The sequence below is a fragment of the Desmodus rotundus genome, chromosome 2 (assembly GCF_022682495.2).
Source record: "Desmodus rotundus isolate HL8 chromosome 2, HLdesRot8A.1, whole genome shotgun sequence".
Classification (NCBI taxonomy): Eukaryota; Metazoa; Chordata; class Mammalia; order Chiroptera; family Phyllostomidae; genus Desmodus; species Desmodus rotundus.
In genome coordinates this window covers 74,782,286-74,795,357 of record NC_071388.1, presented here as the reverse complement: position 1 = coordinate 74,795,357, position 13,072 = coordinate 74,782,286, and positions in this window count along the sequence as shown.

Below are 13,072 nucleotides of genomic sequence, written 5' to 3'. Positions count from 1 at the left end.
GACCCAGAATAGTTTCAATAAGTTTGAGACAGAGGAACAAAGTAAGAGAGATCATAATACCTGACATCAAATTATATTACAAGACCACTGTAATCAAAACAGTCTGGTACTGGCATAAGAACAGGCACATAGATGAATGGAACAGAATAGAGAACCCAGAAATAAACCCATGTCTCTATAGTCAATTAATATTCAACAAAAGGGCAGAAGCATAAAGTGGAGTAAAAGTACCCTCTTCAACAAATGGTGTTGGGAGAGCTGAACAGCTACATGCAAAAAAAAATGAAACTAGTCCACCAACTTATACCACACACAAAAATAAACTCAAGATGGATAAAAGACTTAAATATAAGTCATGACACCATAAATGTCCCAGAGGAAAACACAGACAGGGAAACCTCAGGCAAGGGTTTGATCTCCAAAATATGTAAAGAATTCACACGACTCCACACCAGGAGTCCAATTAAACAATCCAATTAAAAAATGGGCAAAAGACCTGAACACTTCTCCAAGGAGGTCAGACAGAGGGCCCATAAGCATATGAAAAGATGCTCAACATCACTAGCCATCAGAGTGATGCAAATTAAAACCACAATGAGATACCACTTCATACCGGTGAGAATGGCCATCATAACTAAATCAACAAACAACAAGTGTTGGAGAAATTGTGGAGAAAAGGGAACCCTAGTACACTGTTGGTGAGACTGCAGACTGGTACAGCCATTGTGGTAAACAGTATGGAATTTCCTCAAAAAACTAAAGATGGAACTGCCTTTCAATGCAGTAATCCCACTGTTGGGATTATACCCTAAGAATCCTGAATCCCCAATTAAAAGAACCTGTGCACTTAATGTTCATAGTGGTGTTAATTACAATAGGCAAGTGCTGGAAGCAACCTAAGTGCCCATCAGTAAATGAGTGGATCAAAAAAGTATGGTACATTTACACAATGGAATACTAAGCAGCAGAGAGAAAGAAGGAGCTCCTACTCTTCACAACAGCATGGATGGAACTGGAGAGCATTATGCTAAGTGAAACAAGCCAGGAGGTGAAAGACAAATACCATATGATCTCACCTATAACTGGAACTTAATCAACAAAAGAAACAAGTGAGCAAAATAGAACCAGAGACAATGAAATGAAGAATAAACTGACAGTGACCAGAGGGGAGGGCAAGGAGAGGGATATGAGGGAAACAAGGAGAAGAGTCAAGTCAAGAAACATGTATATAAAGGACCCATGGACAAGGACAATGTCAGGGAAGACTGAATGTGGGATTAGGGGGTGGGCAGGGCAGGGGAGAGCGATGGGGGGAAAATGCAGACAACTGTAATTGAACAGCAATAAAAAATATTTTTAAGATAGAATATATGAACCTGTATGTTCATTGTAGCATTATGTACAATGCTACATAACGATGGAAGCAACCCCAGTTCTCATCAATAGATGAGTGGATAAAGAAGTTGTGATACATATATACAATGGAATATTAGCTATAAAAAAAACAATGGAATCTTACCATTTGCAACAGCATGTATAAACCTAGATAGTATTATGCTCAATGAAATAAGTCAAAGAAAGGCAAATACCACGTGATTTCACTTAATTGTGGGATCCACAGAACAAAATAAACAATCAAAATTGAAACAGACTCGTGGATACAGAAGCAGAACAGGTGGTTGCCAGAGGGAGGAGGGTTGGGGGAATGGGTGAAATAGGTGAAGAGATCGGTAAATACAAATTGGAAGTTACAAAATAGTCATGGTGAAGTAAGTCAGTCATAGGAAATATAGTCAATGATATCGTGATGACTCTGTATGGTGCCACTCGGAGTACTGGAAACATGGAGGGGAACACTAACTGAAGTACAGGATTGTCTAACCATTGAACTAGACATATGAAACCAATACATAATTTTTTAAAAAAGAATTGACTCTTTTAAAAATGGTTTGTGGTTAATGGACCTGGATTACAGTCAGAGAAAAACATTTTTTTGGATTTTCCCTTTCCCCAGTTCCCCAGAGAAAGAAAACAGTGAATTACCCTTCTCCATAGGTAAGTGCCACTTTTTAAATGGCATGAGTTTTTTTCACACACTTTATGTCATTCATTAAATGACACATGCTTGATAGTCATAAAATTTTATAGGGGACACTCTTTTACCTCCACAGTTTTCACTGAATAGCTTAAATAATTTTCTTTTGCCTATTTTTATTTGTTTCCTAAGGTATTTTTTCTAGCCTTTGTAAAAAGGATATTGAAGAAAAATATAGGTTTCAGATCTTGTAGTTAATAGCTGTATCTTAGAAAATAGTTGATAAAACTGTTGGTCATAATTTCTTCCCTGCTTATGGGGTCGTTCCAGGACAAGAACCAGAAAAACTAGGAAAGTTAAGGGGGAAAATGAATAATAATAGCATTAGAGACATTACTTTGGGGAAGTAATAGTAAGACAATAAGCACTGATTAATTGGAAAAATTTCTATAGCTGAGCTTCTAAGGATGTTTTTCATTATAACTTTTCTTACATCATCTCTATAATAGTCAACAGTTTTAGAGCATAGTACATTGCATAGGGCCAAACAAGTGAAACCGGCACCATTATTTCCACAACACACACGCGCTCACATGTGTACAACCATACACACCCACATGAACATATACCACACACATACCATGCAGCTTTCTATCCCCATCCCCCTTGTTTCCTATTAGTGAAGATCGCTGGTTGCCTTAGTCAAATCAACCTGGAGCCCCTGAGCTTGGCTATAGCCATGCAGGGAGAGAACCGTGGACCTTCCATGCAGCACTGAGCAATAGAGTTTTATGTGATGATGGAAACATTTTATATGTGTTGTCCGAGAATGTAGTCACCAGTTCCATGTGGCTATCGAGTATGTGGGATATAGCCGGAGTGATGGAAAGAATTTTAAATTTTGTTTAATTACCTTAATTTCAGCTAAAATGTATACAGTGGCATATAGTTAGTATCTAACATATTGACAGAATAATATAGGTTCCAGACTTCTGTTCCTTATGATTTCTCCAGAAGTGAGTTCCAGCTTTACCGCACCATCAAAGTTGTACTTACTTCTGACTGAACATTGGATTAGCCAAGGGAGTTTTAAAAATATTAACTTCTTAGCATCACTTTGATGATTTTATTGCAAATCCAAGGTTTGGAATAATTGCTGCAGCCCAAGTGTGGACTCACATATCTTTTCTTATCTCTGTTAGTACAGGTGCAACCATTCAAACCAGAAATTATTCAAAGCTTTGCAATAACAATGAGAATGGGCCCAGAGGATACATTCATCCCAATCAGAGATTCTCAGAATGTGTTCAGTGGGACCATATATCCATAGGATGTGAGTAGAAGTTTTATTATCAATTAGTCTGGGATATTGGAAGTAGAAGAAATAGAATAATTTTCTTTATTATAGGATTTTTAAGAGATTTTAAATACTAATGAATTGGAAATTTTAAGAAGAATAATTGTACCAAGGCTGCTTGTCTCCCACAACTTACTTGTACAGGTTAATTGAGGGTCACCCTTCTGGAGTAGTGCTTTGCCCACCATACCTTGGAAAACAAAGATATTGATAGGGTGACTTATGAAGTAAAAAAAAATTCTATTGACAGTCTGGGAACTCAATTTTATCTTACTAAGGAAACTAGCAAGCTTACACATTATATTTATGCTAGTTTCCTTTTAGCTGGCTCCCTCAGTAGACATTGTATGATATTCAGATTCTTGATTTCAAATCAGGGCTCTAGAGTCAGAATGCCCAAATTCTAATATTCAAAAACTGCAAGAACATCTTCAAGAATAGGGAAGGATTCAAAATTTTACCCTGCTTTTAAGCTGACAAGTTAAAATGTCACAGTGTCATAGATACTGGCAAAAGACATGAAACTCTTGATTCAGAGACAGATGATTTATTTTTTAAGATTTATTTCATTTATTTTTAGAGACAGGGGAAGAGACGGAGAAAGAGAAACATCAGTGTGTGGTTGCCTCTCAAACGCCCTCATCTGGAAACCTGGCCTGCAACACAGGCATGTGCCTTGACTCGGAATTGAACCTGCAACCCTTTGGTTCACAGGCCGGCACTCAATCCACTGAGTTACACCAGCCAGGGCTGGAGACAAATGATTTCTTATGCAAGGCACAGCAAGCATAATAAACTTAATGAGTTCATCAGTTCTTTTCAACCCCAAGTCCAATAGGTGCCATGCAGACAGGCACAGGTGGATGCCATATGCACAACAGGTTTGTGTCACTGTGAGAAATGAAGAGCTTAGGAAGCCCCTATCTTATAAGTAGGTGTTGTCAAATCTTCCCATTTTTGCCCTATAGGGACACATTACCCTTATATTCCTGGTCTGAAAACAAATCTGTCTCTGGTCTTAGAAGAAGACACTGTTTCTATTTTCCAAGGCTGTTTGGTCTACCAACACCCTTTAATGAATAATCTGGGACAGAAGTTATCAGTGCCCCTCCACAAAAAGTGCAGAAATTCAGCATCCATAGAGAATTATTTCCCAACATTATTCACTAGCTGCATTACCTATCTAAGTTTTGATTGAAATAAAAATTGAAGTGAAATAAAAGGAAAAAGGACTCATGGGCATGAACAACAGTGTGGTGATTGCAGGGGGCGGGGGAGGGGAGTATAAGGGGACTAAATGGTAATGGAAAAATACAATAAAATGTTTTAAAAAACAGAAAATCACATCTGCTTCATAGAATTCTTCAATGACTTTTAAAAAAGCGTTCCAGTGCTAGTAGGTAAAACTCAACTCAGCCAAATAAATAAATAAATGTTAGTGAAATTCTACAAGGAGACTCAGCTCTCAGTCTTCCAATTTTGCTTAACTGTATTAATTTATTATCAAATATTTATTTATATTAGTTAATTTATATTTATTATCAAAGATAAACTATTAGTTTCCTATTGCATAAAAACTCCATCAATTCAGAAAGATTCCTTTCTGTCTCTTTTCTTCCAGTCCTTTCCCAAATATGATCCGAGACCCTGGGACCAGATGTGTAGCTCTGGCATCAGAACAATATATTTGGCAGAGCATTTCCAGAACTCATCCACTGTGGTTTTACCTGATTTATGAAATCCCCGCTTGTTCTTTGGATATCAAAACCTGTGTGCATTGATCTGTGATGAGACACTGTTTTGTCTCTCTGATCTTTGAAATTGATTTCTGCAATTTTAGAGTTAAAAACAACAACATGAAAGAAACAGAACAAAACCTTTCTTTCTGAAACACTTTAGTCCCAGCATTTTCTGTTATGATTTCAAGAACATCTATTGGAACTCAAATCCAAAGTTTTAACACAAATTTTCTTTATTGTCCTCTCCATTAGGGGTTAGAGGTGCTCCCTAGTGGAATCTGTAAGGGGATGGTCATAAAAAGGTGGGAGTATATCTCAGTTAATATCTCAAAATGTTTTCTGTTATATATGCACAGGACATTGAGGTGGGGAGATTGACCTGGTTTATCTGCATGGACCCAATTTAATCACTAGTCCTTATAGGAGGGAGGCAAGAGGGCCGGTGCTGTAAAAGGCATCGTGACAGAAGTGGTGAGAGATTGGAGGACGCTCAACTGCTAGCTCAGAAAATGCTCAGTGGAGCCATGAGCCAAGGAACAAAGGTGGTCTCTAGAAGCTGACAAGGCTAGAAAATGGATTTTCCCCTAAGAGTCTCCAGAAGGAATATAGCCAGCCCTGTTGATACATTGATTGTAGGACTTCTGGCCTTGAGAACTCTAAGATAGTAAATTTGTATTTTTTAAAATGCAAAATTTGTGGAAAGTTGTTGCAGCAGTCATAGGCAATTAGTAAAGCATGTTTGCCTCTAAGCCCCTGTTCTGGGCCACGGTCATAGTATGGTAGCTGGGCTCTAAAAAATGTTTACTAGCTCTGTCTCCTTCCTGTTTTCCTCTTATCTTCCCTATTCTGTAAAAGGAGAGATGGGAAAGAAGCAACAAATATTTCGATCTTAAAACTATGTCGTGGCAGATAAAAAGCATGGGCCACTCAGGCCCTAGTGAAGAGAGGACTGTCAGTAAGGAATGTGCCCCTGACAACAGCAGCAGCTCACGTGTTGGGAATATTCACTGTCAGTGCACCGGGTTGGCCTGATGGAGGGACAGCGATCCTGGCCAGTGCCGAGATTCGGATGTTTAAACAATACAAGTTAAATAACAGATGTAAAGACTGAGGAACTGGATGTCAGTACTAAATTGCTTTGATTTCTCGGATAGATAATACAACTATGAAAGCAAGTAACTAAGAATTGGAACTTAGCAGAGAGCCAGAGTCTCTGCAAACCCTGAATCTCAGGAAGCTGGCAAACAGAAAAAGGTGAGTCAGCATAAGGCTCAGTAGTCAAAAGGGCTGAACACTAAAGAAGGTTGAATGTTAAACTAGGGTAGGCCTGTGATGCCAGAAGCAGGACGCAGTTGGAAAAATCTGGGGCCTTGACATATAATGTTGGGACATCTCTGTGAATGACTCTGAAGATTTTTGACTCTTCACATTTATCTGAACCACTTGAGCCTAACTGAAAAAGTGGTCCGTCCTCTCCCATCCCTGTTAAGAGTTAGTACTCGCTTCTGGAGGAAAATGCAAAAATTTTCTTTGCTACCTTACGGAGATGCCCCCCACTTGCACTGCTGCAGGGCTATAATTAGATCAAAATGGTTATATAACCCATCCATACCATGCTGGGAATAATAGGAGAGCAAAGTAATTATACCCACAAGTAACTGCTGGAATGAGAAAGCAGTTATTCCTAGGAACAGCGAGATAGCAATCCGAGGGTGTTTGATCAAAGGAGCTGGAACATAGCCTGGAAAAGGGCAGTTTATTAATTTGGAGCCACTAGTTCAGTATTTATACAGGATTTCACATTCTGGCAAGACCCTCAGGGTATCATGCAAACTTGCTGTTAGGACTGGATCTTGAAGCTGAGAAAACAATGGCCACACTGAGTGCTATTAAAATGCCTGAATTGTTGGAGCAGATAATAAAGGGATTAAAGGCCAAGGAAAGCAGGCATATTGGATTGAATATATTAAGCAAGGCCTAAAGATTATGTGATGCCATGCAGAGAATTATGAGAACATCCAGAGAATTATGTTCCATGACCTTGAAGCCATACCATTCACCCACGGCTGTCAGAAATGCACTAGTGAGAAAAATACTGAGTGGCAGTCATCATTAAGAGCTTCAGCTGTGGCTCTACTCTGACAGTCGGGGCTGATTGCAGAATGGCTGTTATAGAACTTGGCGGCTTGCTGAAAGCAACGGGGACGGTGATATGGCCCCAAAGTATCAGAAAGCAGGTGGCAGTGTTGGACCACCAGAAGCCATGAGGTTGTAGTTATCATAATGACAGACACTTTCAGAGTGACCCTTTTGGCCAAGGGCTCCTGACACATAGAGAATCATAAAGATGTCTCAAAGAGCAGGGCATCCCTAAGGGTTAAATATAAGACAGTTAACAAATGTACCATTAAATTGTATGTGTGTGCAGAGAATGTGTGTAGAGAAAAAGTATAGAGCTGAAAGCAGTTGCTCCAATAAAAATTATCATACTATTCTCAGTTTCCAAATCTGAGCAGATTTTCAAACCTGATCCAGAACGTGCTACCTGAACAGATGACCTGATTCCCCAGAGAAAAGACCCTGAAATATCATAGCCGATATATTCTGCAATAATTTCCCTAGCCTTTCTCAAAGGAACCTACGGCTACTTACTTGAACAATTGTACACTGGGTTGAGAGGAATACACAGACATTTCAAGGATCATTGGACACAGGGTTCAGTTAACATTAATACTGCAGACTTCAAGCATTATCACAGTTGCCTCAAATAATAAATAAAGTCTTGGCCCAATTCTAGCTGCAGTAGGTCATATAGATGGCAAATCCAATCATCGCCTATTTTTATGGTCCCTGATGCATTTTTGAGATTGACAGTTGGCAGTTTTAGTAATGCCCACATTGGATTGTTGGGCTAAGAGCTAATAGTGGTGAAGGCCAAATGGAAGCCTCTGGAACTGCATGCTCCTCCAACCAGGACAAAACAGTATTGCCATTTGGGGTGAGAAAAAAGTTGAGACAAGTGCCACTCCTTAAGATCTCAGGAATGCAAAATAAGTGATTTTTCTTACATTTTCATTTAATTCATCAGTCTGGCCCCTGCCAAAATTGAATAGACCTTGGACAATCACTTAAGACTACCACAAGATCAATTAAATAGTAGACCTAATCACAACTGCCATAGCTGACAAAGTACTGTTCCTAGGCAGACTAATACATAGGCACATAATAATATGCAGCCAATAATTTAGGACTTTTTAGTCTGCACTAATCAGGAAAGAAAATCAGAAACAGTTCACATCCACATGGAATGTACCATAATATGTATTTATTTTTACCACTGGCAAACCATTCTATCCTGTATTTTAATTAAACCCAAAAAGATACAGGCTATCTGAACATTTCACAGAATATCTACTTGATTTATTATGATGATGGATCATGCTGATTAGGCAGGATGAGCAAAAGGCCTCTGTTATCTTGTTAAATTTTATGTGTTCCAAAGGTTGAGAAATAAGCACCACGAAGAATTGGGAATCTGATATTTCAGCAACAAAATTTAGAGGTCCAATGGCCAGGGGCATGCCAATACTTCACCTTCAAAGCAAAAGACAAATTACTGTTTCTTCTACCCCTTCCTACAAGAAAGGAAGGTCAATGCTAGGAAAGCCTCTTAAATTCTATAGATAACATATTCCATACCTAGGAATGCTATTCTGGCCCAGGCACAGGATATAATGGGAAGCTGCCAGTTTGAATAAGAGCTGGAACAAGAAAGGCTATGGTGCAAGTACCTCTGTCACTTAGACGTTCCAGCATAGCATATTGTGTTGGAGATTTCAGCGGTGGAAAAGATTCAATGTGGATATTATGGCAAGTAGGAGGCAGTGGAAAAATCACAGGCCCTTAGTTTTCTGGAGTAAGGCCATATCATTTCTACCAGAAAATTACATATGTTTCAAAAAACAGCTACTGGCATGCTGCTTGGCCGTGGTCAAGTTGAAATGTTTGACCGTAAATAACCAAAGAACCTACTTTGCAGGGAAGGAAATATAGAAGTAGTCCAATGAATATGGGACCCACAGGTTATATTCGCCATCAACAAGATGGCAGCCATTTGGTGTATGTGTAGCTGAAGTAGCCTCTCAGATTCAACACTGGAATGAACTGTGTAAACAGTTATAACTATGAATGCACAAGCACAGCAACTCTGGCCTGAAAGAGCTATGGTTACCAAGAGCACAGAATTTTAAGGAGTGAAAATTTGGGTCTTCCTATGAGGTATCCCACCAAGACCAGCAGAGGTGAAATTTTAGGGCAAGGGAAATTTATGGTGGATAGTGATAAATACAAGTTGCAACCTTGAGACAAACTCCAGGGAGACCTTGCTCTTCTAAGTTTCTCCTCATGACGAGGCCCCACCATGCTTAAAAATCTGTTCCCCCAATCTATGTGGTTACATGAAGCTACACAGTCTGAAGAGTGAACCGTTCAGACATGGAGATGAGCCAGTTAGATGCCCCTTGAGGAGAGAACTTGCTGCCCACTTGGGATTGATTACCCGCTCACCTCAGATTTCAAGACAAAGCCCTGTCTGTGCCAGGGTGGCCTTCAACTAATCATTGCAGAAAGAGTGGGAAATACCATGTCCATTGTCTTCCCAGGACTCCTCTAATGGGCAATCTTCACTCTTACCCCACGTTGGACTAGCAAAAACTTTGTGGAGTCAGCAACAAAGCCTGGAAACTCCCCCTATTCAGTCTTGCTTCCTCCCTTTTCCTCCACAGTTTTTTTCACTACTAAGTCTTTCACACACTTAACTTTACCTTACAGCTGCTTCCCAGAGAACCCAGCCTGTCTCAACTCACTAATATCCATGCATTCTCTGTGGTAATTAAGGAAATGTCTAATATATGACATTAGATGTACACTAATATCATATTATTTTGCAAGATCAGTAGAAAGCTATAATATGGGAATGACAATTTTAATATGCATTTATCTAGCTACAGGAACAAGTTGAGATTTTAGTATGGAAATGGTCATATATATGTGACCATTATATATATATGTATATATTTGACATATTACATATATGCACATTAGAGAGAAAAAGAGATGATAGTGTAAAATATTTTACTCAATCTCATGATATAGTGCCACATTGTCAAAAGAGGATAAAAATATCAAAGGGAAGACTTAGGACAGAATAATCAAGCTATTAGTTTTCTGTTTGCTTGGCAAAGAGCCATAATTTTATAACATTTTGTTAACAGCTATCTTCTAATGTAGAAGAGAAAAAATAATTTTCATGATTAACACCTATAAATTGAGATAGGTATAAATTTAAAGCACAACAAAGACAGAAGAAATATGTTTAGATCTTTAGCTCAATCTCATGAATCATTTTAAACAGAAACTTATAATTGTCAAATAATTAAAATACATATTAAGGCAAAAATTGTCTAAGATAATGAAAGAGCCCTTAATGTTGATTATAAGATAATAAATATTGATTTACAATATGCTAGGGCCAAGTGATGACTCTTCATATAAAAACATAATGTATTTTACCCTCCCATAGTTATGATGAGATTATAATTTATTATACTTAGAAAGAGCACATGGTCACAGAAATTATGTCCTTTATAACTTTTCCAGGCATTTTATTTACCATGCCTTCAGTGGTATGTTTCATTTCATGGACTATGGCCATTACGAAGGCTCAGACATGAACATTTTAATTCATCTGCAACTTATCCCAGAAATAGGCTATATACAATGTGGCCTCCCTATGACATTTTCCGCTAGCAACTATCAACTTCCACATGTAACTATATTTTATGGCTTCACCTCTTCTTGAGAGTGGGTATTCAACATAAGCTTATTCCAATAAAAATACTTTAATTAAGAAATTATAGTAGTGTATAATGACATTATCAAAGAAGTGAATTAAACCAGGTTTGGAACAGAAGTTTAGGCAAATTATTTCTAGGGTATTCAAGAGTTTGGTCCCTTATTACATTAAAAAATTAATATAATCCAGTGTGAGACAGTTATAGGGGTCAATATAAAAAGTCACTTTGCTGTACTAAAGTGTTTTCTATAAAAAATTGTTTTAACTTTCCAGAACTTGACAATTTCTACAGTAGAAATGTAAATTTCAAATGCTAGGGTTTCTGTGAATGAACTATTTTGTCTATCAGCCACCTATTGGTTCATTGTAGCTTGCATTTGTGAAAAAGGGTTAAAGGTGTTGGGGCACTTTCATCAGATTGGAAAAAATAAAGCAAAGCAATAATTTACTTAATAAATAAACTATAGTAGAGAAAAGATATTTAGGAAAGCCATTGATCAAATCATTGTTCAGAGAACAGAGAAGTATTAATATATAGTAGTTTGGTGGACTCAGAAATTAATTAAAATCTAGAATAGAAAAGGAAAGTGATAGAAGTCTTTAAGGCTAGAGTACATGCTTTTCTTTGGGTATCTTTTAGCTTTACACACCTTCAGTTGGAACGTCTGTGGTATTTATTTCTTGAGGATCACTTCAGCAGTTTCTGTCTACTGCGATTGACAAAAATGCTTCGTGTATGGTATGCTACCTTTGAAAATTAATAAATACACACTATTTTCAGAGCAGTTTTAGGTTAATGGAAAAATTAAGCAGAAAGTACAGAGTTCTTTATACCACTCTACCTCCCTGAGGGAAAGTAGAGGGGTATATAACATGAAGTTTTCTCTATATGACCAAATATGAGTTTATTTTATATTACAACCTACATCAAGATATGCTTTTTATGCACTAGTATACATTTTTACTTGGTATATTTAAGCTACTAAGGACTGCTTTTAACTTCTTTTGGTACTTAACATCTGTGGGAAATTATATTTTTCTATATAATTTATACATAACCTGAAGTAAATATTACTAATATGTTGACTACACTGTTCATGATCTTCTTTCTCAATTTTGCTGTCTGTAATGGAATACATCATCTAATTATTGTCAAGATTGTTGGGTTTTTAAAATATATATATTTATCTAGCCTTGGCTGGTGTGGCTCAGTGGATTGAGTGCTGGCCTGCAAACTAAAGGATCGCTGGTTTGATTCCCAGTCAGTGCATGTGCCTATGTTGTGGGTCAGGTCACCAGCAGGGGGCGGGAGAGAGGCAACCACACACTGATGTTTCTCTCCTCTTTCTCCCTTCCCTTCTCTCTAAAAATAAATAAATAAAATCTTAAAAAAATAAAAATAAAAATATTTATGTTTTTTGCAGTTGTTTAAAATACTCCTTTGCCCCTCAATTTTTGAATATGGTGGGTATCTGAGACCATGACTACAATGACTACATAAACAAATCACTAATTGTATACTGTGCTCTGCTCGTAAGACCAGAAGATATTTAAATTATCCTCTTGATTCTATTAAATGTAGAACCATGAGAGTTATGATATTTTATTTAATATTTTAAAAATAAATGCCCTGGTGGTGTGGCTCATTGGATTGAGTGCTGACCTGCAAACTGAAAGGTTGCTGGTTTGATTCCCAGTCAGGGCACATGCCTGGGTTGCAGGCCAGGTCCCTGGTTGGGGGAATGAGAGAGGCAACCACACACTGATGTTTCTAAAAAAAAAAGAAAAAAAATACAAGTCTACAAGACATTAGAAGGATTATGAGTGCTAATTTATATTCCTGCTGGTTAAGAGGAATAGAACACTATTTTTTCCCTCAAGTTCATTCCTGAAATAGTTTTCAAGAAATTATGGAGATTTGATACAAAAAAATTAAAGCGCTTTTGAATAAAACATACCATACATATGGTTCAGTTTCCTCTCCCATCTTGTTATAGAACTAGAAGACAGATTATCTTCTTCTTTTTTTTTTTTTTTTTTTTTTTGGCTGCAAAAACCTTTATTGCTTCCATTTGGTCCCTGGTGCA